We start from the raw sequence: 27,926 nt of genomic DNA, 5'->3' as shown, positions 1-27,926 counted from the left end.
TCTTCATTGATTTGAGTTACAATATTTATTATATACTAAATTCCCATAGGCAGTAGGTCTTGTGTCTTCTGTTCTATTCATCTGAATATCTCTTCTCACCTAATACCACAGCTTTTAAGTTACTATAGCCTTATAGCATGCTTTTCATCAGATAAGTCTGGTCTTCACACCGTAATTCTTTTTTTTTTTTTTTTCCAAAAACTTTTCACCTATTTCAGTATATTTATTCTTCCAGGTGAACTTACAGGGTACTTCGAGGGAAATGATGTTTTTATGATATCAAGTCTTTCTGACTGTAAGTCCAGTGCTCAAAATGTCAGATGAAATCATTAGATAATTATGTAGTGAATCTGAACCCTTGTGGACATTTCTGACTGGGTTAGTTGTGTGAATCATCTGAATCTATAGCATAATTGTGCAATTCTCCCCTTTCTTGGGTAGACATATGAGAATGATGTGGGTATCAGGAAAACCAGGGCTAGAGCGAAAAATAAACAGTTCCTCCATATCCTTCAGGAATTTTTTAATAGAAAAATTAATCATTCACATCCTGTCCACCGTAAGAGTGGAGCTCCAGCCACAATCAATACCACTGCTCATGTGTGCTGAAGGCTGCATGCGTCCTGGGTATAGAATTCCTGGCTTGTGGCCATTACCAATACAGGAATAAAAGCCATTTAATTCCAGCCAGCTGTTCCTGGGGCCTTCCATGGGTGGGTCTGCTGAGGGGTATTTCATTCGATTCACAGGAAAAAATGTGCCCCTCAATTGCTTGGCACAGAGCCAGATTTGCTGGGACTTTCCAAACACACCATTGTGGGGGAGAAAACACGAAGGCTGTTCACATCACTAACCACCAGCCCAGGGTGTTCTCTGGGGGGCTCTGCTAGTTCACTGCAATGCTCTAAACTTGCTCTTCATTTCATACTGAAAAACCAGCGCTTTGTGTTCAGTTTAAGACCTTTCTAACATGTGAGGTTAAAGAGACATCTTTACCTACTTAAATAAATGAAGCGTTGGACTGATTAAATCAAAATTACACTGTATATAGTATTAAAGGTGACATCTATCTATGTAAATTAGTGTAATGGAAGAGAAAGTAATGTTCTTAATCTAAAAATATACTCTTTCTTTGCTTGACATAGGCTACTAAGTTGATGTTTTGTAGTTGTGTGTTTAGGTGCCAAAAAAGCAATTTTAGGTTCTGCAAAGAGTAGTCATTTCCCATTCCACATTATATAATTCCAGTGTTGTAGTTCAAAATTATCTGTCTTCCCTTGAAAAACAAGTAAAGGCAAGGGACCCTGTATGGCTTGCTCTTTTGTTGTTGTTTTATTTTGTTTTGATACTTCCTAAGACCATGATAGAGGGTTTAGGAATTATGCACCGTGTTCAAGGTTATAACGAGAGAGTGGCTGATGTGGCCAAAACCACGTTGCACAGTAGAGTTGGAGGTTCGTTGGTACTAAAATACGGCTAAATGGGCTTGGGACAGTCCCAAACCAAAGGCTTCCTCCATTTTTGCCTTTGGTAGGCAGAAACTGTATGGGGAATAGAAGGAAAGAGAAAGAATCCTTATTGAGAACCCACTTATTACAAGGTGCATATTTGATTATAGTTAATCCCCACCAGATCCTGCTTTGAGAACTTTCTTACTATTTAAATTAGCAGTATGCATTTTAACTCATTCGCCAAACTTGGTTCCAACATAGGAAACCTGTAGGCTGGCCAACCCACTTTTTAGGAAAGGAAACATATTTACTGAGCACATACTATGTCTCAGACCTCTGTTCATACTGCTGATACGGTGGACTGTTGTTCAGCATGCATTCAGTCTCATTCTCTGTACTTCCCTACAGCCAAGGCTAGCAAACTGAAATCTGCATTTTCCGGACTCTCTTGATGCCAAGGCTTTTGATGCCTCGTGGGTTCTGGTAACTGGATATACTCACACATGATTTGGAGTATGGGAGTGAAGCTGAGAACATCTTCCTGTGACTGTTTCTAATGGCAGACAAGGTCTCAGTGTGTCAAGAGGCAGGTGGTGGCTGGACTCAGACTTCGAATTTCCAGACTGCAGCTTTCAGGGGCTGGAGAGGAAGTTGTGTTCACTCTGGCAGTGTCTCCTGGTCCCTAGAGTCCACGATAGCAGTGTGTTCTCAAACTCAATACTGCAGTGGCTACTGCTGATCCCTGCTTTCCTAGCCCTTCCAGTGATTTTAGGATTATCTAATGCCCTGTGTCACATTTCTTTCTACTTAAAATACATGGAAGTGGGGAGGGTACAGCTCAAGTGGGAGAGCGCATGCTTAGCATGGACAAGGGCCTGGGTTCAGTCCCCAGTGCCTCCTTAAAAATAAATAAACCTAATTCCCTCCCCCCGCCCACTGCCAAAGTAAATAATACAATAATTAATTAATTAGATATTTTTAATAAATAAAAGTAAATACCTAGAGTCTCCTGTTTCCTTCACTAAACCCTGACAGATACAGAAGACCCTTAAGTTTCCTGAGGTGCTCTGAATTTAAGTTTATACCCCTGGTAATGAAGTACCAGCAGGAAGAAAATAAAGAAGAGGTTAGTATATTTACATCACTTTTTTGTCAGCAATCTGGTTCTAGAACAATTAGAAGGTATAACAGTAATAGGTAACTTTTATTGTACATTTACAGTCATTACTGTATTTAATCCTTATAGAAACTCCATTTTACAGAGGAGAACAAAGGTTTGAGACTTTAGGAAACTTCTGTTCAACATTGTGGTAGAATAATGTTCCCCCAACCTTTTCCCAAAGATATCCATGTCCTAATCCCTAGAACCTGTGAATATGTTGCCTCACACGACAAAATGGGCTTCGCAGGTGTGATTTAGTTACAGATATTGTGATGGACAGATTATCCTGAATCATCCAGGTGGGTTCAGTGTCCTCACAAGAGGCTTGAGAAGAGGGAGGCAGGAGGGCCGAAGCAGGAGGAGACGTGACAACCAAAGAGAAAGAGAGACTTGAAGACATCAAATTGCTGCTTTAAAGATGGACGATGGAGCCAGGAGGCCTTTAGTGGCTGGAAAAGCAAGGAAACAGATTCTCCCCTAGAGTCTCTAAAAGGAATGCAGCCCTGCTGACCCATTTTAGATTTCTGACCTCTAGAACTGTAAGAGAATAAATTATCTTGTGTTAAGCCACTAAATTTGTGGTAACTTGTTACAGCAGCAACAGGAAACTAGTACAAACGTTTAATAAACTATCACTGAGATCCTGTCATGCGGTGCTGAGATAGTAGTAACAAAACTAAGTGCCTGTATTGCTTGTGCTCTTAACACTGTCGTCTGCCACCCTCACCTTGCCAAGCTCAAGGCAGGTGCCCAAGCCTGTACCCTCTTTTATTCTAAAGGAATCTAATGAATTTGATTTCTAATTGGATTCTGATAAATTGACACAGAACATCTTTTCTCATTTGAAGGGACCTAGATTTTCTTCCGAGAGCCACTGTGGTATTTTCTGCAAAGAAGGCTGCCCCCAACCCCGACAAGTACATTTCCAGACCTTTGGTTCTTGAGTCTTTTCCTGCACATGGGGTACTTATTAAAATGTCCAGCTTCTAGCGTTCTAATTCCGTACATCTGTGTGTAGCCTGAGGACGTGCGCTCTCACTCTCTAGGTGATTCTGAGGCACACCAGGGACCTCACTTGAGAATTACTTTTTCATATAAAACTGTGTAAGAGCCTTCCTTTCTGAATCCTTAGAGACAGGGCTTCCAACATTCCAATTGCCTTAGTTCTCCTAGCAGGGTTTGAAGCAGACATTCTTTTCCTGATGACACATGTTTTGCAATGGCATTGGAAAATAACCGATCCCCACAATGCCTAATAATAGGGGTCATGTTATTTTGTATTCTCTTTGTGGTACAGTAATGCTACTAGAGTTGGCTCTCTTTTTAATATTATTATAACATTAGTAACATTTAATATTACCACTACTGATACAGTCATGTTGAAATGGTCAGTGCAGTTCAATATTCTCAGATATTCTCCAGTAGGATTGGACTTTTTAAAGTGTAATTTAAATTCAGTTACAGATTGTTTCACTGAAATTGCCACCTACTGGTTTGTGGTTTTTAAATTCCCTTTTAGTGACAGCTCAGAAGCCAACTTCACTGAAAACAGCAGATTATACTGGCTTCCTTTAGATATTTACAATATTTCATTGAACCAAATACAAATAACACCCTAGAAATTATCCAACCGAGCCCCATCATTTTGCAAATGAGGAAAATGAGTTTTAAAAGAGGGAAGTGACTTGCCTAAAGTTATAGAAGTAATTAAGGAATGCAAGTGAGACTAGCAAATACTTTCCTGATTCCTGGTCGACTCAGAAGCTCAGTCACTATAATTTTATTTATAAATCCTCTTATGGTATTTTCATTGCTTCCAGTGTACGTTAGTTTTTTTTTACTGGATAATCTGGAGAAGATAAATTTAAAACATTCATATTTTTGTTTTGCTATTTCTTCCTTTGAAGAAATAAATTCAAGACCTCTTTCAGGTTGACCCCAACTTTTTCCCCCGGGTATTCATTCTTTAAAATAGGACTGCTAAGGACTCAGAAAAAATTTTGTGGATCTCTACTCTGTTAGACTCGCCTTGATAACTCTCCTGTTCAAATAACAACAATGTCTAGGGGGTCAGAGTGAGGCCTGGAACACTAACCTGACTCTGTTTAATGTGCCATTAAGCACATCATATCCAGCCCCACCCTCAAATCCTCTCTGCCTTAGCCACTATAAAATGGTTTCATACAACTTACTTAAGTGAAGTTCTTTGAACAGTTGTTGGGGTGGGAAACTCAACACCCCAGAATAGTGACAACAGAGGTGGTAGGGTAACAGCTGGGGGGATTGCACTGCCGGCTGCAAGCTGACGTGGTATGGGTCCGACTCTCAAATTACCTTTACTCTGATTTGGATCCAGGAGCAAAAGCATGGAACAGTGAATATGCCCCTGTCTAGTCAGTATAATCAAATGACCCCTGAAGTCTTCCTATTTGCTGATTCTTCTGGTCTGAATATCTTCCCCCAGCCAGTGGAGAAGCCAGGGGAGGCACTGCAGACAAGCAGGACATTGGATTATACACAACAACCGAATAGCAGAGGGTGGAGGGAGTTCTCTTTCTATCAAAAGAGGAAGGAGAAGGGAGGTGGGGAATGTGGCTAATACTGCTAATACTGCTCCGACTTTACCTCTGTCCTGATGAAGTCATGTTTCTAAAACAGCCATACAGAACTTCCGTTCTCAGCTCCGACATGTACAACAGCCGTACTCAGAGATTTTCTTGACGTGAAGCAGAACAGGAAATGGGAGTGGGGGAGGGAGTTCTCATTGTGTCTCTTGGCAGCAGGGCTGACAACAGTCAGAGGTGGAGGTAGTAGTTTTGTGGGAGAGGCTTAAGATAAGTGTTCTGTGTTTTCACATGTCTCTTACAGATTTTCAGTTCAGGCATGTGAAAAACTGGGTTGGCACTTACATTTATTGTTGCCTTGAATTCCAGCCCATCTGGGACAAAGTCGTCTTGTTCAGTTACATGCCACTGGAAAATTAGTTCAGTGTCTTTTTCTTCCTCCAGAACACAGCTTTTCTTTGTAACAATTCATTCACTTATTTATTTTTTCACCAAATAATTATTTCTGTGTACTGGTACTTACTAGGTTCTTGGGGTATAGTGGTGATTATAGCTGCCTTCATAAAGCTTAAGGTCTTGTGAGGAAAGATGCAATCAAATAAGTCATGACAATAAAGTATATTAAGTGTTACTGTAAGGGAAGTGAAGGGTTGAGTAGCTGAAACACCAATTTTGTCTACTTCTACCTTAAAAAATGGGCAGGATAAAAAGAATACCTCTGGGGCAGGCATGAGGACCAGGTGAGATGATGTGTTTAAAATCTTGGTTAAGTGTAATGACTGTTAGTTATACTTCCTAATCAAACCCCCTGTTGAAATCATTTAAATGCTGCCAAAGAAGATTTACAAATATTCTGAAAGCTCAGCCTCTGGTTCCAAAAGGTACAAGAGGCTGACCAGGCGTCATCATCTACCAAGTGCAAAGCAAAGACCTACACCAGCCTCCGTGGATAAGTTACTCCCCCGAAGGCCTTGCCCCACTCGGTGTCCACATTCCAGAGCAGACCGCAGGGACAAAGGCAGGAGTCAGCCAAATGCAAGGCACAAGTAGGGCCATGTCCTTCAGATCTCAGCTGACCGTGGACCCTCCCAACCCACCTCTGGTCTCCTGGCTTCCTGCCTTTCACTCAGCACTTTTCACAGTTGTAATCAGCTATTTATGGGACCATTGTGATCAGTCTCTCTCTCCCCTGGCAGATGGTGTGCTCCAGTAGGACAGAGCCCGGGGCTGTTCTGCTCACCACACCGTATGTGCCCCCGCCCCCGCCTCAGCCCCAACGGGTGAGTAGTGCTGCTCAATTGATGGTGCCTATATGAATGACAGAATGCACAGTACTTACTTTGACTTATACCCTTAGGAAAGTATTGCTTTCTGTCTGAACAGTGGTTTCCACTTGACATTTCTCGATAATGAAACCGTTGCAAGACTATCCTGGGAGATGGTATAGGGAGGCTGAGGCCATCACCAAAAGTGAAAGCTCAGGTTGAAAGGGATCAGGACAGTTACCCAGGGTGCCTTTCAAGTGCTTAGAGCAGGAAATTCTAGAAAGAGTCTCAGCTCACCTCTGGTGAGGAAACATTTTCAGAAATGAGAGAAACACATCATTTTGAAAGCAAGACATCTGATGACCTTTTGTGTTTCAAGAGGAGTGGGCTCAGCACCTGGCAGTGAGGAGGTTCCTGCACCAGGGGTCTTGCCAGAGCCTCCAAGGTGTCCTGCAGGGAAATGATAAACATGCACCTTCAGCTTCAGTGTCTGTTTTTATGCCCTGGTCATGTGCAGGAGTTCTATAGGAAGGGAGAAATGGGAATATGTTTTGAGTATGTGTGTTTTTCCCTTGGTGCCTGCTGACTCCCAAGGAGGCTGTAAATCCCAAAATCCAAACACTAGAAACCTGTCAGGAGGCAATGAGCCACCACTTTGGCCTCCACTCAACGTCCATATGAAGAATAACTTTGGCAAAGAATAGTTACAGTGCAGTCGTGGTAAAAATAACAATCGTTCTTTCAATTTTCAACTAAATATAACTCCTAATGGCTAAAGTTCTATAAGATAATCAGATTTTTTGACCTCTAACAAAACAATTTGAAAGTCAATATTGCCTTGGATACACAAATTCAGTATTACCTATGACGTAAGATATTCCAGATTGCCATATAGTTAGTTGCTTTGCATCATTATCTTAGAATTTAGAGTGTTCCAGTCTTTCCTATATGGAATGAAAGGAGAATAGAAGAAATAGGACTTACTGTGTCCTCTTCTCTCTGTAAGGAACTATATACTCTGTGTATGATGAGAAAGATAATGCCGAAAGAGCCTACAGATAATCTAAAGAGAGAATGAGTTTAATAAACAAAGAAGAATATTAGAAGCTTGAGTTCGGGTAAAACTTCTGGGGGTAAACTGAAGGCTGAAGGGAAACTGAAGTTAGCCAACTGGCTCCCAGATGTTTTTGCGAAGCCGAAGGAGTGACAGCATCATCGTTGACAAATGAGTACTTCGGTAGACAATTGCAATGAGAACCTATTGCTGAAGAGGAAGCATAGTGATTTAGGAGACAAAGTGTAAGGAAAGGGGCACTGAATTGGAAGAAATGAAGTTAAAATTAGAACAGATTGGGGAGAGTTAAAGGCAAAAAATCATATACACTGTGGTTCCTTTTCAAACCTCCTCTAATGAAAAACTAAGATGACTATCACGTCTGTAAGATTTATTCAATCAAGAATATCAGTTTCAACCTCACCTTTCCCTGAAAAGGACAATGCACTACACCTCTGCCTACACATTTCACCCAGGAGATAGACTAGGCCAGGTCCCCTATTATGCCATTTTGAGCCTCAAGACGTTTTCCTTCATAGCACTGAATAAAAGTTACCATGTGAGATTTACATATGTAGTTACTTGATGAAGGTCACTCTCCCCCATGAGACTACAAGTTCCCCAGTGACAAAAATGTTGTCTTCCTTTTTTGCTAACCATTGGTTCCTCATGTCTGGTGCACTGCCTGACACGTGGGAGACACTCGTTTATTAACTGAATGAATGAATAAATGAAGCAAGCTTGCTTTTCCTGCCCTCTCTTCTCTCCTTTTCGTCTTCCTTTCCTACTCAGTATTTTCTGTTTGTCTTCTATTTCATTTCATTTCATTTTCAAGTCAATACCAAACTTTATCTCAACCCTTCCACACATTGGGTTCTTCTGGTCAGCAGCCTTTCATAAGGCCAGGAGTAGCCTCTTTTGCTTCCAAACTACGCACATGTCTATCGCATAGGACGAAGATCAGGAACCTTAGAGATCTGTGAACCAAAACTCCCTGGGAAAGGTGAACACTGTGGTGGTTCCCATTACAGACGCTGCAGTAGAATACTTGGGTTTGAATTGTGCTTGGGTAACTTACTGAATGTGTGATCCTATATGAGTTGCTTAACCTTTCCAAGTTTCAGTTTCTACAACTATAAAATGAGGATAATAATAAAATCAACCACTTCCAAGGGTTATTTTAATGATTAAATGACTTACTATTAACAAACTTAAGACAGTGTCTGATGCTGGAGAACACTATCAACTATTATCTCAGTGATCACAAAGCCTCAGTGTGGACCTTGTTATACATTTTTGCAATTGGTCCACAATTTGCATACAAAAAGTAGACAAAGGAACTAAACTTGAGAGCTTTGTCCCCTGCTGCCTGTCACTGCTCATCAGCAGTCTCCTTGCCCAGCTATCCAGGCTGCAGGAATGTCTGCTCTGGATTGGAGGGCCAGGGCAGTGGTTTGGGGGGCTGTAGGAGATGGGGGAAATCAGAGCTTGATGGCCGATTGTTATTCCAGGGCAGAGGTTTCTTTGTTTCCATTCTTGGTCTTCAGGCAACCATGGTGAAGGCATCCTCTTGGACCTCCAGGGAGGTGGTCTGTGTGCCTAGGAACACAGCATCATTCCAAGAGCTCTCCTCTCTTACAGCCACCTTTTCCAGAACACTAGCAGGAATCATGTGGTTGAATTCCTATGTCCCTGGGGAAAAGGAATGCTTTATAATCTGATTTCAAGCATCCAAATCTTTCTCTCCAAATCTGGAGAGAGATGAGATTTCTGCAACGTGCAGCTCAGCCGGCAGAAATGGTGTTGTGGGACATAACTCAGTCGTGGGTTGGTGATGCGGGTTGGTAAAAGAATTTACCAGAGGCCAAGGAAAGTTTAAGAACAAGGAAAAGTTTCATAGTTACACTGCAATAGACAACAGTGGGCCACACCGACAAGAGGTACCTGCATGAGCACCGAGGGCTGGTTTGGGGGTCTTTCATAAGGTCGGATCACAAGGTGCCTGATTGGCTTGTGCGCAAGTCCCTGATTGGTTGTAGGTGAGGTAAGAAATTAGGGTCTGTGAAGGGGCAGTGGGACATATGACTCTGATAAGGTGGAGATATGGTCTGAAACAAGCCAGCCTGAGCTATTGCGAGATTAGGCATTCCCTAGGGCTATTAGTTTGTTAGGGGAAACATGCCCAGTAAAGAATGTACTTTATTTGTTGAGGGCTCACAAGTAGACATCCGAGAGCCCAGAAATGGGGGTCGTTGGACCTTAAAGGATGTCAGTTGGCCCCACAGTTGTGGCCTCAGCAGAGAGGTGAGAAGCTGCCCAGAGAGGTGAGAAGCTGCCCAGAGCAGCGAGGAGCCCCGAGTCACTGCACCCACCAGCCACTGCGTGGAAGAGGGCTTTTCTGAGAGAAACGGGAAAGAGTGGTGCAATGTCAACATTTCTGCATTTTGCTCTCCAGACAACAGAAGAAATCAGGATGACAGGCAGAGTCCTCTGTTGGGCGAAAGCAGCTCTTTTCAGTCCAGTTTAGAGAGTTGAAGTGGGGAGGAAAATGGCGTCGTCCCAAATGCACTTCCATTTGTCCAGGATGTGGGAGGGAGTCAGGAAGAGGCAGCAAGCCAGCACGGCTCGAAACGGATGGCCCCTGGGACTTGAAACTGTTGGGCTGGATGGGACCAGCCATGTACACAAAGCCACTGCAGCTTTCCGATCCAGGTCTGTGACTGCAGAGATGGAAACTGATTTGTCAGGGACCCCAGGGGGTGCTTAGAAACCAGAAACCAGAAATACTGGGAGATGGTGAGTGAGCTGAGATAGCCTGCTTGCAAAATTGCACAGGGAAGAGAAACCCCAGAGGGGTTTTGCATTCTAGGTCACGTCTAGGGGCTGCTGCCAAGAGGGCTGTGCCTGGAAAGCAGGTAACCTGAAGCTGTGTGTCCAGACTCACAAACCCCAGAGCAGAGAAGTCTTGAGGATGGTTCTCATGTATGCTGTGTGGAATCAAACTTATACACAATTACAGAACCGCCTTTTTCACAACTGAGCCACAGGCAGGAACTCTATGTTTCCTTAAGGTTGACTCAAAGTTTCCAGCTTGTGGGAAACAAGGGAGAGGGGAAAGGAGGGTTTGTCATCACTTTCATCCCCACCTGGTTTCTCTTCTCTGGGCCTGGTTTCAAAACACATATATACATAATCCTCACCTTTGAAATTAACTTGACTTTAAATTTCATATTGATTTTATTTTTTTTAAGTTTCCATTCAGATGAATATTTTTCACCAGTGGAATGTCTATCGAAAGACGCAGGGAATCTATTTTAGGAACATTTTCTTAACATTTTCCTCCTCTTGGAAGGAAGGAGAAAATTCTTAAAACACTGGAAATTTTAACATTGGATTTAATTTTACAAAGCTGCAAAATAATTAGAACTCCAAAGCAAAAAATCTGGGGGCGAGACCGTTACCCTTTATTTAAATGGAAAACAAATTAATCTCTAGAAGAGAAGCTTTTTTTCATTGGGCCCCGGTGCTATGACTTTAATGGTGCTGCTAATACCCCAGTACTACTTGCTGTCATAAATAGGTGCTACTGTTAATATTATTGTTAAAATTACCATCGTTAGGCAAATACTCTAAAGCCACACTGATTTACTTCAGCAACCATATACATTTAGGGCTTCTAGATCTTGTAGGTCAAACACTCTTATTTTAATAATGCATCACATTGGCATAGCATTTTCCAGTTTTCACCTCACTTTCAGACACATTATCTCACACTGTTTTCTCAAAATAGTCTTCTGAGACAGACAAAAGCAAGCATTGTCATTTTTGTTTTGTTTTTAACTAGCTCATTTCTTGAAAAATACACTCATGCACATGGCAACAAATTCAAGTAGAAGCGCATAAATAGAAAGTTAAGTCTCTCTTAACCTGTCCCCACCCAGTCTCCTCCAGAGATACAACTACAGCTAAGAGTCTCTGTCCTTTTAGAAATACTTTGTACACACTAACCCCATTCTATGTCTGTCCTTCAAAAATAAACTCATGCCCATGGAAGCAGACTCTTCCCTGGTTCGTGCCTTGCTTTTTTCAATTAACCAGTAACTTGGAGATCTTCAATAAGAACATACAGAGCTGTACCTCATTCTTTGACAGTCTATGTAACTGGTCCCTTAGTGATGGGTATTTAGGCTACATCCAGGGTTTTCTGTTACAAACTGCTACAAGGAGCAACATTAGCAAAAACTTACATTGTGCTTTCTTGGTGTTTTTCATGCATAGGAAGTCAATTTATCCTCACAATTGTCCTATGACACAGAAACTAACAGTACTCCATTTTAAAGATGAGAAGATAGGCAGAGAGATGAGTAATTTACCCAAAGTCACACAGCTAGTAAGTGGCTTTAATTTGCAAGAATTTGAATCCACACAGTCTGGCTCTAAGACCTAAATACAGTGTACTTCCTCTTGTGTTTTCCCTGTGTGTTTAGATCTGAAAAGCCAGACCACACTTCATAGCTGGGGCGACTGAGACCAGAGGAGTTGGTGCTCAGTGCTGCCCAGCCAGGCAGTGACAGAGCCCCATGAGAAACCTGGTCTCCTAAGTCCCAGACCCTGGCTCATTCCACTGCCCTTCTGGACCTGCCAGCGCCTCCAGAATGTTGTCTTTTTGAATTCCTGAGAAGTTCTGGACACTTGAGGATGAATGGAGTGTCTACACTGAGCAGCTGGTTTAGGAGAGTCTTCCCAAGACCTGGGGCCACGATGAGGGGATACATTTCTCAGGGTCTTTCTCACACTCAGCTCCTGCACTAGTAGATACACAGTTAAAGCAAGTGTTACCACAGAATAGCTTTAATATAAAAATGTGCTTTTTGAGTTGCAAGTTTAGAGATAAATTATGTCAAATTTTATTCAATATTACCACTCATTTTTGGCTGTTGCCACACACACACAAAATGTATTAAACCATGAAAGTTTAGACTAAAGAAAGTATGCCTGATTTAATCCCGCATGACTACTCATTTACCTCAGAGAAAGTGACGTGGAACCAAGATTCTCCCCCCGGCTTGGCAGTGGCACAGCTGTGCTCTGTATGTGAAACCATCTTCCATGGGCTGGGCAGCCCTTGAGAGTTGTAAGCAGAACTATTTTCAAGCACCCCTTGAGTTTAAATAGTTTAATAATCTCCTTCAGATCTTTACCCCACCCTGTTCCTGGCCTTACTTAGTTATGAATACCTTAGATGAAAAGGCTGGAAGGCTCCTTAGAACCATCTAGTTTCATCTTTCATCATCCTACGGCCTCACGTTGCCTAGTATTTACTCTCTTCCAATCACTTCACCACTTATATGGTCCTGTGACTCCCAGGAGCACCCTGTGAGAGCAGGTACTGTGTCTTCATAAGTTTTCTATCCCCTTCACCTAAGCAGGGCTTGTCCCACAGTGGCAGTTCCACAAACGTTTGTTGAATCCTTCCCTGTTTCTCTGTTGCCCTTAAATTTCCCCACACTGTTGTCCACCTGTTGCCCAGGAAACCTCAGCTCTTCCAGCAGTGATGCAGGCTTGATGGAGAACTGGACTCCCTGCATTTACTGCCAAAAGAAAGACTTGAGAAAGGCTTCTGGGCTACCTATTTAGGTTTATCATTTTTCTTCATACATTCATCAGTTGTGCACCTACTATGTGCCAGGTAGACTGCCAGGCACTAGGTGTGCCGAAATGGACAAGAATGTCAGAGAGCTACAGTCCTGTGTGAATGACAGATACAACATGGAACACACAAAAATAGAATCACAGCTCCTGGCATGTGCACTGAAGGTGCTATGAGAGAGACTACCACAGGATGTGTTATGTAGACTAGGAGATCAGGGAAGACATCTCTGAAGAAATGATATTTAAGTTGAGACCTAAGGCTGTGAAAGGGATCCAGCTGCTCACAGAGGAGGGAGGAAGAGAAGGCCAGCTGAGGGAACAGCATGTACAAAGTCACCAATGCAAGAAAGAGCTTGGAGTAGGAAACACCTCTGGTGCCCAACGTTACATCCCCCCAGCTCTCCTCTGTTTCAGCCACAGCTGTGGTGGACAGTCCCTGACAGCACAAACTCACCTCTGGTGACAGTCACCCAGTGAGCATCTATCTGAGCATCTTTCTGCTTTCTCTGATAATGGTGCAGCCCAGAAATGCTGGGATATTAATGCTGCCCCCCTACCTCTGCCAGGCAACCCTCAACTGTGGGACACAGGAGCTGGCAGACAGATGTCCTCCCCTCCTTCAGGTTAACATCTCTGGGAGGCATTTTATATACTTCTTAGGAGGTCTCAGCAAAAGAGAGCCCTGTTGCCCATGACAGCAATCTCTAAAAATGTACTCCTTGCTTTTCCCCTTCTTTTCTTTCTTATTCTTCTCATCACCTCACTCCTTTTGGATCACCAACCTGCCGCCTACTTCCAGTTTGCCCCTAAGTCACTTCAAAGGAGCTTGATCTAGGTTACACACACATTAGGGGAACTGAAGAAAGATCTGAAAGGGAGTGAGCAAGGAGGAGAGTAAAGCAGGATGAGGCTGCAGTTGTAGGATGGGGGCAGACTGTGCAGAGTTGAGAATGTTATACTGCATGTTTTGTAGCAGTTGTACAAAACAGGAGGCTCTAACATTAGTCTAGGCAACAGAAGATGGCAGCCTGTACTGGAATGTTGGGAGAGGTGATAAAAAGAGATGAACAGGTTGGGATATAGTTTAAAAGTAGAACGGTCTGCACTTGTGATGGATTGGGTTAGAGAAAGGAAGAGATCAGGGATGACTTAGCTTGAGCAACTGAGTAGATGGTGATAACATTTAACCGAGAATGGAAGGATGGGTGAAGGAACAAGACTGAGCAGGAAAATCAGGAATGTACCAAAATATGAGATGTCTGTGTGACATCCAAGTGGAAAACATTAAGTATGCATTTGGATAGGAGACTTGTGGTATCACACAATCCAAGAGAGGAGAGTGTTTCAAGAAGGAAGGGGTGGTCAACTCTTCTGAATTCTGCTCAGAAGTGGGATAATCTGAGGATACAGAACTGGCATCATCTCTCCTGTCTTTCATCAGCAGTAAATCACAAAAGGCACACACTCTCAGGCCAGGCATCTCAAGTGCAGCAAAGGGACTCCTGAAAACTAGCAGACTGACTCAAGGCAGAAACTACATTCTTTGTGTGGACTGGGAGACGTCTCACTCAGATATCCTGAGATCTGTGCGCCTCTGCCCTGGTGTCTTCTCTTCTGAGTCTATATTCCTTTTCTAGTCCACTGTACTTCTGGCTGTGGTCTGAGTCCTTGAGTTCTTCCAGCCCCGAGGAAGCTATTATAATAGTTTTCTGGAGTAATGTATTAATTTTCTAGGGCTGCCATAACAAATACAGACTGGATGAATTCAACGGCAAACATTCAAACCACTCTGGAGGTTAGCAGTACAAGCTCAAGGTGTCAACAAAGTTGTTTTTATTCTGAGGCCTCTCCTTGGCTTGTAGGTGGTCGTCTTCATCCTTGTCTTCACACGGTCTTCCCTCTGTGTGCGTATGTGTCCTAACTCCTTCTTAAAAGGGCATCAGTCATGTTGGATTAGGGCCCACCCTCATGACCTCATTTAACCTTAGTTACCTCTTTAAAGACCCTGTCTCCAAAACAGTTGAATTCTGAGGTGCCTGGGGGTTAAGACATTGACATGAAATTTGTGGGGATACAATTCAGCCCATAACAGGTATATTATTCTTTCTTCAAGTCGTAGCCATGATTCAAGAATCTCACCATCCTAGGCCTACCTTTCCAAGCTCTCCACTTCACAGATATATAAACGTACTCACCTTCTAAACTCTCAACTTTCTGTATTTCTCTTACTCACTGCTTTCCTCTTTTAAAATTTTTTAATACAGTTTTCAAGGTTACTTTCCGTTTACAGTTACTACAAAATCTTGGCTGTATTTCCTGTGTTATATAATATTTCCTTGAGCCTGTCTTATACCCAATTGTTTGAACCTCCCACTCCCCAACCTCTGTTTTGCCCTTTCCACCACTGGTAGCCCATGAGTATGTTCTCTATATCTGTGAGTCTGCTTTTTTTGATGTTATATACACTGTTATATTTTTTATTTTATATTTGTTATATTTTTTAGATTCCATATATAAGTGGTATCATATAGTATTTATCTTTCTCTGTCTGACTTATTTCAATTAGCATAGTGCCCTTCAAGTCCATCCATGCTGCTGCAAATGGCAACATTTTGTCCTTTTTATGGCTGAGTAGTATTCCACTGTGTATGTGTATGTGTACATATATACATACATACATCTTTTTTATCCATTCATCTGTTGATGGACACTTACATTGTTTCCACATCTTGGCTATTGTAAATAATGCTGCTATGACCATTGGGGTGCATGTGTCTTTTCAAATTAGTGTTCATGGTTTTTTGGATATATACCCAGGGATGGAATTGCTGGGTCATATGGTAGTTCTGACTTTTAAGTTTCTTGAGGAACCTCCATACTGTTTTCCACAGTAGCTGCACCAATTTACATTCCCACCAACAGTGTATATGGGTTCTCTTTTCTCCACATCCTTTCCAACATTTGTTATTTGTAGACTTTTTGTTGATAACCATTCTGACAGGTGTGAAGTGATACCTCATTGTGGTTTTGATTTGCATTTTCCTGATGATCAGCGATGTTGAGCATCTTTTCATGTGCCTGAGAGCTATCTGCATTTCCTCTTCAGAAAAATGTCTATTCAGTTCTTCTGTCCATTTTTTTTATCTGGTCATTTTTTTTTTTTTGATGTTGAGTTGTGTGAACTATTTGTATATGTTGGCAATTAATCCCTTATCGGTCATATCATTGGCAAATATTTTCTCTAAGTCAGTAAGTTGTCTTTAGTTTTGTTGATGGTTTTCTTTGCCATGCAAAAGCTTTTAAGTTTAATTAGGTCCCATTTGTTTATTTTTACTTTTATTTCGTTTACTTTAGGAGACAAATCCAAAAAAATATTGCTGCAATTTATGTCAAATTGCTGCTCTTTTATATAGCCTCTAGCTTTCTTTGTTTGGCTGTTGAGTCTTGCTATGATCACTGAGATTTAAAATTGCCACACTCTTGATCTCTGTACACAGTAACTCATCAGGGATACACAGACCGGTCTCAGGAAAAATTCACTGAGCTACACAGGCCTTTCTTCACTGAAGTGGAGTGCTCAATGCCATAGGAGGTTAGCTTTCCAGAAGCAGTCCTTCTCTTCAATTTAGATTAGCCAGTGATGGCTAATACTCTAAGACTATATCTGTCGTGGGGAAAAAAAGATGCATTTCATGGCTGTCCCCTGAGAAGATATGATTGTGAAATTAGAGAAATTGAAAGGATCCACATCTTGCAGCCAGATTTTGAGGATAATCAGAGACGCTCTCCAACCCCTAAGTCACCCAAGTACCTTCCTTCAACAGTTGGCCTCCCCATAACTCCCTCGAGTTATATAATTTTTATTAGATCCTTCCTCTGTTCAAAAGTTCTAAGTGTCACTTTCTTGCTTATTTCATCTAGACTTCCTCCTTTTAAAGTCTTCTATAAGCCAACCCAACAATACTACCATCCATATGATAAAACAACTTCTCCACCAATGCAGACCTTTCTCTTTATAGTTATGAAAGTTGATCTTGCTTCTTTCCACCTGCCCTTACTTGGAATGCTCTCCTCAGTGCAGGTCCTGCTCTTTACTGCCACTATATTCCACACTTCACATTATTCTCTTTAAAATCCCAGAACCCTTGGTATCCATCCATAATTCCACCTTTTACCTCACCTTGATTTTTTTTCCCTTTTTTATTGAAGTATAGTTGCTTCATGATATTGTGTTAGTTTCACGTGTACAGCAAAATGATTCAGTTATATATATTTTTTCAGATTATATTCCATTAGAGGTTATTACAGGATATTGAATATAATTCTTCATGCTATACAGTAAATCTTTGTTATTTATCTATTTTATGTATAATAGTGTGTATCTGTTAATCCCATACTCCCAATTTGTGTCTGCCCTCCTCCCTCTCCCCTTTGGTAGCCACAGTTTGCCTTCTGTGTCTATGAGTCTGTTTCTGCTTTGTATATAAATTCATTCATATTATTTTTTAGATTCCACATAGAAGTGATAAAATATTTGTCTTTCTCTGCCTGACTTATACCTCACCTTGATTTTTAATCCCATTCTGTCTGAAGTTTCTATTCCAAATTATATAAAGTCTACTCTAGTTTCACTGCCTGCCACAGTGCCTAGGTCAGGCCCTTACTATCTCTCATCAGAATGATTTTAATAACACTTAACTGGTCTGATACAGTCCCTCCTCTACTTTGAAGTCCTTCAGAAGCTCTCAGGATGAAGTTCATTCCCTTAACTAGTACACATAACCTCTCATGCTCCAGCTTCGCTGACCATTCCGGCTTCCTCTCTCAGCTCTCTCCTCCCTTAGCATCACACACAACTTTGACCCCAGTCACCTGGAGCCCCTTGTTCCCTGGACATCTTGTGCTGATTCATACCACCCATGTGCCTGGAATGTGCTTCCATGCTTCATTCACCTACCATTTTTTAGACTCAGCTATAGTAAAACCTCCTCCAGGAAGTCTTCCCTCATTTAGGTGCCCCTGTCCTTGCCTCCAAGCCACTCTATTCCTACACTCCCAGCCTTTGTTGGCCTATTCTGTAAGCACTGGTTCACTTCAGCAGCAGGGGCTGTGTCTCTTCTGTATTGGTATCCCTAGTACCCAGCATTATAGCTGGCACAAAATAATAATAAAGTAGGCCACAAATATTTGCTCAATCATGGGAAGAATTAATGAATTATTGGTTTCCTGCCTATTGTTTGTCTTTCTTCTAATTGATTCTATGTATTGGTGCCATAGTAACCTTCCTATTAGAACAGATATCTTATATCTTCCCTTCCCAAAAGCCACTCCTGGCTCATCATGGCTAACAAAATGCAGCCTCTTCAATTTAGAATTCAAGATCCTTGGCAATCTGATCCCTACTCTGCATATACCCCAGTTCTACTTGCCATTTTGTAAGAATGTCTCCTTTGCTTTCCAAACCCTGGTTATTGACTCAAACCTGAATAGCTTGCCTAGAGTGATGTCCTTTTGTGTCCCCCTCCTGTGATCTCCTATCAATGCCCAACCCATTCTCCTAGCCATGGGTGGAATCCCATCTCCTCTATAAAGACATTCCCAGATTCCTCCTCTGCCTGAGTCAGAATTAATCTTTTCCTCTTCGACTTTAATTAACATTTTGATATTGAAGTATAGTATTCCCTGCTGTTTGCTTTATATTGGGAGTGTGTGTGTGTGTGTGTGTGTGTGTGTGTGTGTGTGTGTGTGTGTGTGTGTTTTCCCACTAGATCATGAGCTTCAAGATGATAAGGCCCCCACAGAACCCAGGACGTAGTTCATGCTCAGTAAATGTACTAAACTGAGCCTGTTTGTCAGAAAAAGCCCTGAGTTCCAGGCTGGCTTCTATTCCAGACGTGGCTGCTTGTAACCTTGGGCAGGTCCCTTAACTTCTGTTGGCCTCCCTTGCTTCATCTCTAAAATAAGATTAATCATATCAGGGATGCTGCGAAAATTAATTATTTATCATTCTGAAAGTGCCTTGAGATCTTTAGAGATTGGCATTTCTATTTTTGTGGCATCTTCCTCACTAGAGCTTGCAGTTCTTTTAAAAGAAACACGCAAAGGAGAGGCATGGACTGTTCAAAGGACAGTTTTTTCCAGAACCTGAAATAATTACATCCTGTATTTCAGACAAGGTCATCTTTTACCCTTTACAGCAAATGACGGAGTCTTGAAGAAACCTGCTTTTCATACCAGTGACTTAAAAGTGATTACAGTATTTATGTAGAATTTTTAAAAGATGAGTAAGGGTTCTGTCATGCAGAGAACAGAGATTTCCCTGAGGGGAGAAATAAATGAAGTAAACTTTTAAAATATTCTAAATGTAAATAACCTTTACAAAAACAAGCCACTTGTCTATATGTCCTGGTCAAAGCCAGCAGTAGAAACACTTAACTTTAGTGATTTATTTGTTTCAAGACACTTAAGATGTATCCAAAGTCAAGGGCAAAGGGAACAAAGTCACTGATAGAATAACTCGTGTTTCATACACATTAACTCAGATGTCACAAGACTCTCATGAGGTACTCAGGGCAGGTCTTATTAAACCTGTTTTATGGTTGAGGAAATCACAAGGCAGTGTGGTTATGCAACTTGTCCAAGGTCATTCAATTAGTGGTGGAGCCAGGACTCGATCTTTTGACTTAAGTTCAGGCTCCTCCCTTTCACCTCACTACATCTCAGCCCTAGTGCTCTGAGCACTGTGCACAGCACACCGAGGCTACCTGTGAAATATAAGATGGGAGGGCAAAGAGGATGGGGGACTTCAGAGAACTTCCTGTGCAGCTTCAAGTCTCTGCTTCCAAACAGGTCCCTTGGCCACTCATATAGGGACCCACCTTTTTCCAGATGCTAGTGTTCTCTCTGTGCAAGTGAGCTTTATTTTTCTGTCCCCTTCATCTCAGTCTCAGCTCCCTTCTCCTCCCAGGCTTCCTTCCATTGGTTGCTGCTTGGCAGTAACTTGAAAGTACTGAACTGGGAGAGTGTTAATGGTGTCAGAACCCAACACACCCTGCACACAAATGGTGTCAGAACCCAACACACCCTGCACAAAACGTCTGAAATGTTTCAAGTTTGTACCCACAGCACCATCCCCGGTGGTTCTCGGAAGAGAGGACTGGGCACCCAGAGGTTGCAGCTCCTGCACTCTGAAGAGACACCCTTTTAAAATGTCCATGGTCCAGACATGAACCTCCTAATTTTGCATCCCCTCTGTCCAAACCTCTCCTCTGAAAGCAGAAGTAAGTGAGCTAGAGAGGAAGGAGTTCAGCCTCTGAGACTGGAGTGGTTCTTCATCCAGCCTGTTCCATCTTGAGGAAGGAAACAAAATTGTTTCCCATGGTTTGTTCTGTCTCCCACTGTGATTCCCACAGCATGTTTCCATCTCTTGCAAATCCTCACCCTGGGCCTTGAGTTATAGTTCTCTGTGACATGTCTTATCTTCCCTATTGGATCATAAGCTTATTGAGAGCAGGGATGATGTTCACTGTCATGGTAACAATGATGGGAAGCATTGCTTGTTGAATACTTCCTGGATGGTGGGTATGGTGCCAATAATTACTGTACAGATCAGGTATAATGAATGTTCATGAGAACCTTATAAGGCAGGTATCATTATTTGCATCCAAATTTTATGGCAGAGAAGATAGGGAAGTGGAGAGATTATTTGTCTGAGATGTAGTATCTAATAATCATCAAAGCCAGGACTAAGAATGAGGTCTGTCATCCTCTGTGCAACCCTTGAGTGGCCTTATAGGACAACATAACGTTCATTGAGTTACAACAGGACCTAGGAGTGCACTTAATAGGATGTTGTAAATATTTATTTAATTTGGAAGGCAAATAATAATAATATTACCAGGACCAATGCTAAATAAAGCTAAATAAATATGTTGTATATTCACTTCCAATCTCTCTCTCTCTCTCTCTCCTCCCTCCTTCTTCCTCTCTCCCTAACCTAAACATCTTTCTTTATTTTTCTTTCAATTTATTTATCACAGAAACTGGGTCATGTATCTTGAAGAGTTTCCTCCACTCTAGATTTTGTAGATTATATTATATAATCTTCACAGCAATCATATGATTAACCCTATGAGGTAGGTACTGTTGTTATCTCCATTTTGCAGGTGAGAAAAATATGGCCAATAATGGTGAAAATTGTGCCTAAAGTGACTAAGGAGGTGAGAAGTAAGAACACAAACCCGGGTCTCACTCCAAGGCCCATGCCCCTGCTACCAGGTCAGACAGCCTCTTGAGTGGCCTTGCCCAGTGAGCATCTGCCAAATGGGCATCAGTCTCTCTGCAACAATCCATTTTACCACTTACATTGGGACACAAAAATATAAGTAGACCAGTACATAGATGTTTTATGCTCATTCACAAGTTTTATGAGGATTATGACTAATATTCAGTGTTTGTCTAAAGAAGCATAGCACACATAATTCTCTAAAATGACAAACCTAGAAATTTGTCTTTAATAAATCAAAAACATCACAATTTTATCATGGGTAGTCAATTTACAAAGTTCTTTTTTTTTTTTTTTTTACAAAATTCTTTAGTAAGTTAAAAAGGTAAAATATATAAGTTCAAAAAGGATTTAGATAAAATAATAGATCCACAGTGGTTTATAAAAGGAGGCCAAGGATATTTATGATAAATATCCCATCTTTTAAAGTTGTCAATAAAAGTAATAAATGTTTATTATTGAATGGTTGGAAAGAAGTTTTTAAGTATAGAGAAAATAAAAGCCATCTAATAAAAGCCACCTACCATGGTCTTACCCTCAAATCCCTCCTCTGTTGAAACTGATGTGGGAAAAGCAGCCTATCTCTTCCCCAATAAGTAACTGCAGAGATGAAGTCTGGCCTGCAGGTAGCAAAAGTCTGATTCCTAGTGTGGAATCTCTAGAGAATTTTTCAGAAAGGGTAGAGCTATGCCCACAGACACTGGAGCATGGAGACATTTGATCTGAGAAATAAGTATCTAGTGCTAATAGGGTAAGACCTTAAAATCTGAGAAAGACAAGAATAACAAAATAGAGACATGGATACTGGTAAGAAGGAAATGAAAAATGAAGGGTGGAAGATGAAAAGGGATATGGGTTGATAGCTTAGCTGAGTTCCAGAAATTTGGACACTAAAATCACTTGCATTTTTAAAGACAGCGATTTTGACCCTTGTAGGAGGAGTCAGGTCACAGCATGAAATGGGACATAAGAAACCGAGCCGCAGGTTATTTCTAAAAAGATGAAAGACCTCACCTCTCCCAAAGCCAGGAGCTGCACGGCAGCGGCTCCCTGAGCTGTTGCAGACCCACCATGGCCATCACCCTGCCCAGGTCTTCACTCCTGTCTCCCGCTCCATACAGTGTACCCAGGCTCCTTCAGGGAAGTCTCCACTGTTGTAGACTGCAGACCTGAATTTAGAACCTTGCTCCTCCCTGTGTGGTCCAGGGACCAGAAGCATCAGCATTGTCCTGGAGCTTGTTGGGAATGCAGAAGCCCAGGCTTCACTCCAAACCTACAGAACCCACATTTTAACAAGACCCTCAGCTATGTCCTTGGCTTTTATTTATGACAGTTCCTGACTCATAGCCCTGGCAGTCTTTGGAATGCATCCAATGTCTTTGATCCAGAGCTTGCCCCCTCCAACTCCTGACTCCTTCCCCAGTTTCATCCCCACCCAACCTGGACACGCTGACCAAAACACTTTCTAGGACCCTCTGCCAGGGATACAGCAATGAACAAACATTCCCTCCCCTCATGGAGCTTACATTCTGGAGGAGGGAGATAGACTGATAAAAATGAATAAATAGGCAAAAAATGAAAAAGACCAAAAATAAAAACAGGCCTGGCCTTCTGCAAGATAACATCTACCCAGGTACCAAGGTCAGGGCTGGGTCCTCTGGGTAGAGATCTGCTGACTCCTGCCTGATGTACACTTCCATCCTCTCTCTGCTTGCCAAGGGAAGACAAAGACCTTGCTGCCCCCAATGCTAAGACCTGGCATAAAAGATCGATGTTCAGCAGCTCTCAGGGCAGATGGAAACAGTTTGACCTTTCCCAGCAACTGGCCGTTCTCCAAACAGAATTCTTTCTGGAGATAGTCACATTTTTAAAGTTAGCCACATGCTCACCTGTAATATGACCTGGGGTGCTTATTATCGTATTTAATGAATGGGGTATAACAGATCAGAGTTTTATAGACAGACCTAATGAGCAGGCGTACTTATTTTTTCCAGTCGTAAGACTGCTCCACAGCCTGCTTTGCTGCCTCCCTGAGGTCACTTCCACACTCAGAGCGTCACGAATGTGGGAGGCAGAGGCAGGTCATCCTTTCTTAAGAGCCAAAGGTGACAGCAGGCTCAGCCCCTGAGGTGCCACCTGGTTAGTTTGATTTTAAAATTGGGACTTACCAGACTTCATTTTTTTAGAAGTTTTATTATCATTTTTGTTCAAACAAAATAGTCAATCGTAAACTAATTTGGAGATTTTCTATTAAGAGAGAAGAAAAGCAGACTACAGAGAGTCTGCTGAATGGGAAAGGGAAGGAAGCGGAGAGAGTTTTTTCTGCCGTACAGGTGCAGCCTTAGCTCTGATGCCTCCCTTCAATCAGAATGAAAGAACAGTCTCTTTCTCTCTTCTTCATAGCCCCAATTTACTTTTTAAAATTCTGTAGCCTGGTATGTTTACAGAAATCCACCCAGGCTTACGGAGTTATATTTCTTTCTTCCGGAAAGATTTTGATTTTACAGTTTCAGAAAGTACCCCTATCATGTCTAGCCTAAAAGGAATAACTGTTTACGCTCCTTTCGTTCTCCTAATCTTTATCCACAGACACATACTCTTCACATGATTCGTATCATAGAGCATGTATGATTCTGCGTTTCTAATGGAGATTTTTTTTCAAGTCATCAGGTATGGCTTGAGCCCCTATTCTCTAATTCTTACATTTCAAGATAGAAGTCTTTTTTAATTTTAAAGTGATTTAGGTTATAAAAACTGAGTTGCAAGAGCTGCTTCAAGTGGAATATCTGTTTCACTTAGTTTCTGGGTTAAGAGACTCCTCGATATCTTCTTGAAGTCATAAGCTCCCTGGTTGTCTGATTCTGCCCTTTGATCCATGTCCTTCATGCAGTATTTCTCTTTTTTTGGGGGGGGAGGGTAATTAGGTTGATGTATTTAATTATTATTGTTATTTATTAATGGAGGTACTGGGGATTGAACCCAGGACCTCATGCATGCTAAGCACATGCTCTACCACTTGAGCTATACCCTCCCCCACATGCAGTGTTTCTAAGATGAAGTGCCAATGTGAACTTTATAGGAGAAAAATACTTTGTAAAGAGTTCAAACAGAGAAAATTAAGACTGTGTACCTAGTGATGTGGAAGATCATTTCCAATCAGCTTGAACCAGAGGGAGGACAGTCGCGGTGCTGGTGACTGAGGGATCTAACAATCCAGAGAATCCTAGAGGAGTTTTAGAAGCAGGTGGAAAAAAGCGAAGAGGTTCTTGGAGACGGCATCAAAGCCTTCCTTTGTCTAGAACTTGTTAAAGTAATTCTATCAACCAAAAGCATTAACCTCCCACCTTGTTCTCTTTCTGGATAAAACGTGAAGGGGAAAGACGTGCTGAACAACTTCCCTTTTCACTGTTGTCCAAGAAATAAATTGACAAAAGATTCCCTAGGTCCCCTATGACTTAACATATAATAGAAAGGAGTAAAAAGCAAAGTTTAACATATTATGGCATGTTCAAGGCAAAGAGTTAACTCCAGAGGTCTTTAGTATGGTGAATTTAAAATGCATATAAAAAAAGGAAAGCAAATTCAAATTGACCAAAAAGAACCAAAGTAGGAAATGGAAAATCCTGATGCAATCCTATTATTTATCTACTGCTGCTTAACAAATGACCCCAAAAGTTGGTGGCTTACAATGACATTTCTTTTGAGTTTTGGGGAGTTGGGAATTTGGGAATAGCTTAGCTGGGTGGTTCTGACTTTGGGTCCTCTAGAAAAGGCTTAATTGGGGCTGGAGGGTCACTTATGCAGCTGCTGTCTGGAGGCTTCAGGTCCTTGCTGGCTGTTCACAGAATCATTATGTGAGCTCTCCATCAAGCTGCTGAGTGAGAGAGAGGGAGCAAGAAGAAAGTTCGGATGCCTGACTTGACCTAATCACAAATCTTCACTTCCACTGTATTCTATTTGTTAGAAGACAGTCCAGCCCATGCTCAAGAGGGAGGGGAATTCACTTCTGCCTTTTAGGAGGAGGATATCAAAGAATTTGTGAATATATTTTTAAACCCAAGGACAACAAGCTTTTGAAACTGGGGAGTTGGAGATATGAAAGTAGAAAGGGCTGCAGACGGGCACCAGCTTCGATAACAGAGCATAGAAGCTAGATATACAGAAAACTCAGCTCCTAGCCTGAGTTTTCTGCCACTCCCAGAAAGTGTAGAAGACAGTCAGCAGAATCCTTAGGATGCTCACCAGTACTCCCAAATCCAGAGAGAAATATATTGAGTGTGTATGTATATCCCTTTCATCTTCTTACTGAGGATTAGTGAAAATGGGTGTGGAGAGAAAGGAATAAAATAGAGAAGGGGGCAATGGTGTTGACTCTCTCTGGAAAGCATGAAAAGTCTGCAGAGTTCCAGGCTGAATTGGGGAAACCATCCCAAACCAAAAGGTGTCTGTCCTCATTGCAGGTGCCCAAACCACAGCCCCTCAGCCATCACAGTTCCCCTGTCTGCTTTTCAGGTTTCCAGCTCCATTCTCCTGCAGCTTTCTGAGGGTTTTGTTCTGTTTTTGTTTCTGTTTTTGACCAGCAGAGCCCACATGGAATTATTGCCTCCTCCCAGCAAAGCTCAAGCAGTGACTGACAACCAGAAGTAAATGTCCAAGTCCTCTGCTATCAATGATGCTGACTCCGATACTGTTCTGTCCTGTCTCCCAGGGCTCCCTGGTTGCCCACCAAGGAACTGACTCCAAGTGTATGATTTACTGCCTTCCTTCCCTGCCCTCCCTCACTTTTTCACCCCATACCAGCGCTTCATGGGATCATATCTCAAATAAACCACCTCTACTAATTTCCTTCCTTCAGGTTCTGCTTCTTTGGAAACCCAACCTACAAACCACTGAAAAGAATGGAATATAAACCGAAAAGAAGAGGATAAACCCTGGCACAGAACAATTAACAAAATCCCAGAAGAGAAGGTAGAACCCAGGTAAGGTCAAAGATAGCATAACAATCATTATCTATAAATAGTATGATTACATTTTTATGAAAATACTCTTTTCTTGCTCTCCATCCATCCAGTCAACCAACCAGCCCTCTATTCATCCATGTCTTATGCACCTATCTGTAGACACATATAGAAAGATGTTTAAAATCATGCTCTTTTTAAAAAAAAAATTTTTTTATTGAAATATAGTTGATTTACAATGTTGTGTTTGTTTCTGGTGTACAGCATAGTGATTCAGTTATGCATATGTATTTTTTTCATATTTTCTATTATCATATATTACAGGATATTGAATATAGTTCCCTGTGCTATACAGTAGGACCTTATTAGTTATCTATTTTATATATAATAATTTGTATCTACAAATCCCAAACTCTGAATTTATCCCTCCCCGACCCCCTTTCCCCATTGGTAACTGTAAGTTTGTTTTCTATGTATATGAGTCTGTTTCTGTTTTAGAAATAGGTTCATTTGTATAATTTTTTTAGATTCCATATGTAAGTGTTCTCATGTGATATTTGTCTTTTTCTGTCTGACTTAATTCACTTAGTATGGTAATCTCTAGGTCCATCCATGTTGCTGCAAATAGCATTATTTCATTCTTTTTATGGCTGAGTACTATTCCATTGTGTATATATACCACCTCTTCCTTTTTCATTCATCTGTCATTGGATGTTTAGATTGCTTCTAAGTCTTGGCTATTGTAGATAGTGCTGATATGAACACTGGGATGCATGTATCTTTTCAAATTAGAGTTTTCTCTGGATATGTGCCCAGAAGTGGGATTGATTGATCATATTATAGCTCTAGCTTTAGTTTTTTAAGGAATCTCCATACTGTTTTCCAAAGTGGCTGCACCAAATTATCCATATCCTCTCCAGCATTTGTTTTTTGTAGACTTTTTAATGATGGCTGTTCTGGCTGGTGTGAGGTGATACCTCATTGTAGTTTTGATTTGCATGTCTCTAATAATTAGTGACAGTGAGCATCTTTTTATTAGCCTATTAGCCATCTGTATGTCTTCTTTGGAGAAACTTCTCTTTGGGTTGTCTGCCCAATTTTGATTGGGTTACTTGGGCTTTTGTAATTGAGTTGTATGAGCTGTTTGTATATTTTGGAAATTAAGCCCTTGTTGGTTGCATCATTTGCAAATTTAAAATCATGCTCTTCTACTGTTAATTCTAGTTATATCTGGATGGTGCAACCTAAGTTGTTTTTAACCTTTATATGTAGCTTTCTGCAGTGTATACATTCTTTATAATAAGCACGCACCATTTTAACAAAAACAATAGTGATATCTTACTTTAAAAAACAAAGACTGGAAACAAATATGCCAAGAGGTGAGTAAGAGTAGTTTATATGAAATAGTGTGACTATAGATGACTTTGATTTTCCTTTATGACATTTTTGTATTTTTAGTGAGAAACTATTTTCTATTCCTCATCCCTATCAAATCAGTAATAATGAGTTTTTAAATTGAAAATACACAGTGTTTGT

At 41.4% G+C, this 27,926-nt stretch overlaps 1 long non-coding RNA gene across 2 annotated transcripts in view; it reads left to right on the top strand.

The window, feature by feature from the left end:
- LOC116152250 (uncharacterized) overlaps nt 1–26,502 on the top strand; it is a 66,076-nt gene extending 39,574 nt beyond the window's left edge. For both annotated transcript variants that reach the window (XR_010379505.1, XR_010379506.1), the window contains exons 3-4: nt 6,374–6,457; nt 26,288–26,502. This is a non-coding gene — a long non-coding RNA (uncharacterized LOC116152250). The remainder of the gene's footprint in view (nt 1–6,373; nt 6,458–26,287) is intronic.
- The last annotated feature ends 1,424 nt before the right edge of the window (nt 26,503–27,926 follow it).

Source organism: Camelus dromedarius, chromosome 3 (assembly GCF_036321535.1).
Source record: "Camelus dromedarius isolate mCamDro1 chromosome 3, mCamDro1.pat, whole genome shotgun sequence".
Lineage (NCBI taxonomy): Eukaryota > Metazoa > Chordata > Mammalia > Artiodactyla > Camelidae > Camelus > Camelus dromedarius.
Note: the sequence above shows the minus strand (reverse complement) of the source record. Positions and strands in the feature narration are given on the sequence as shown.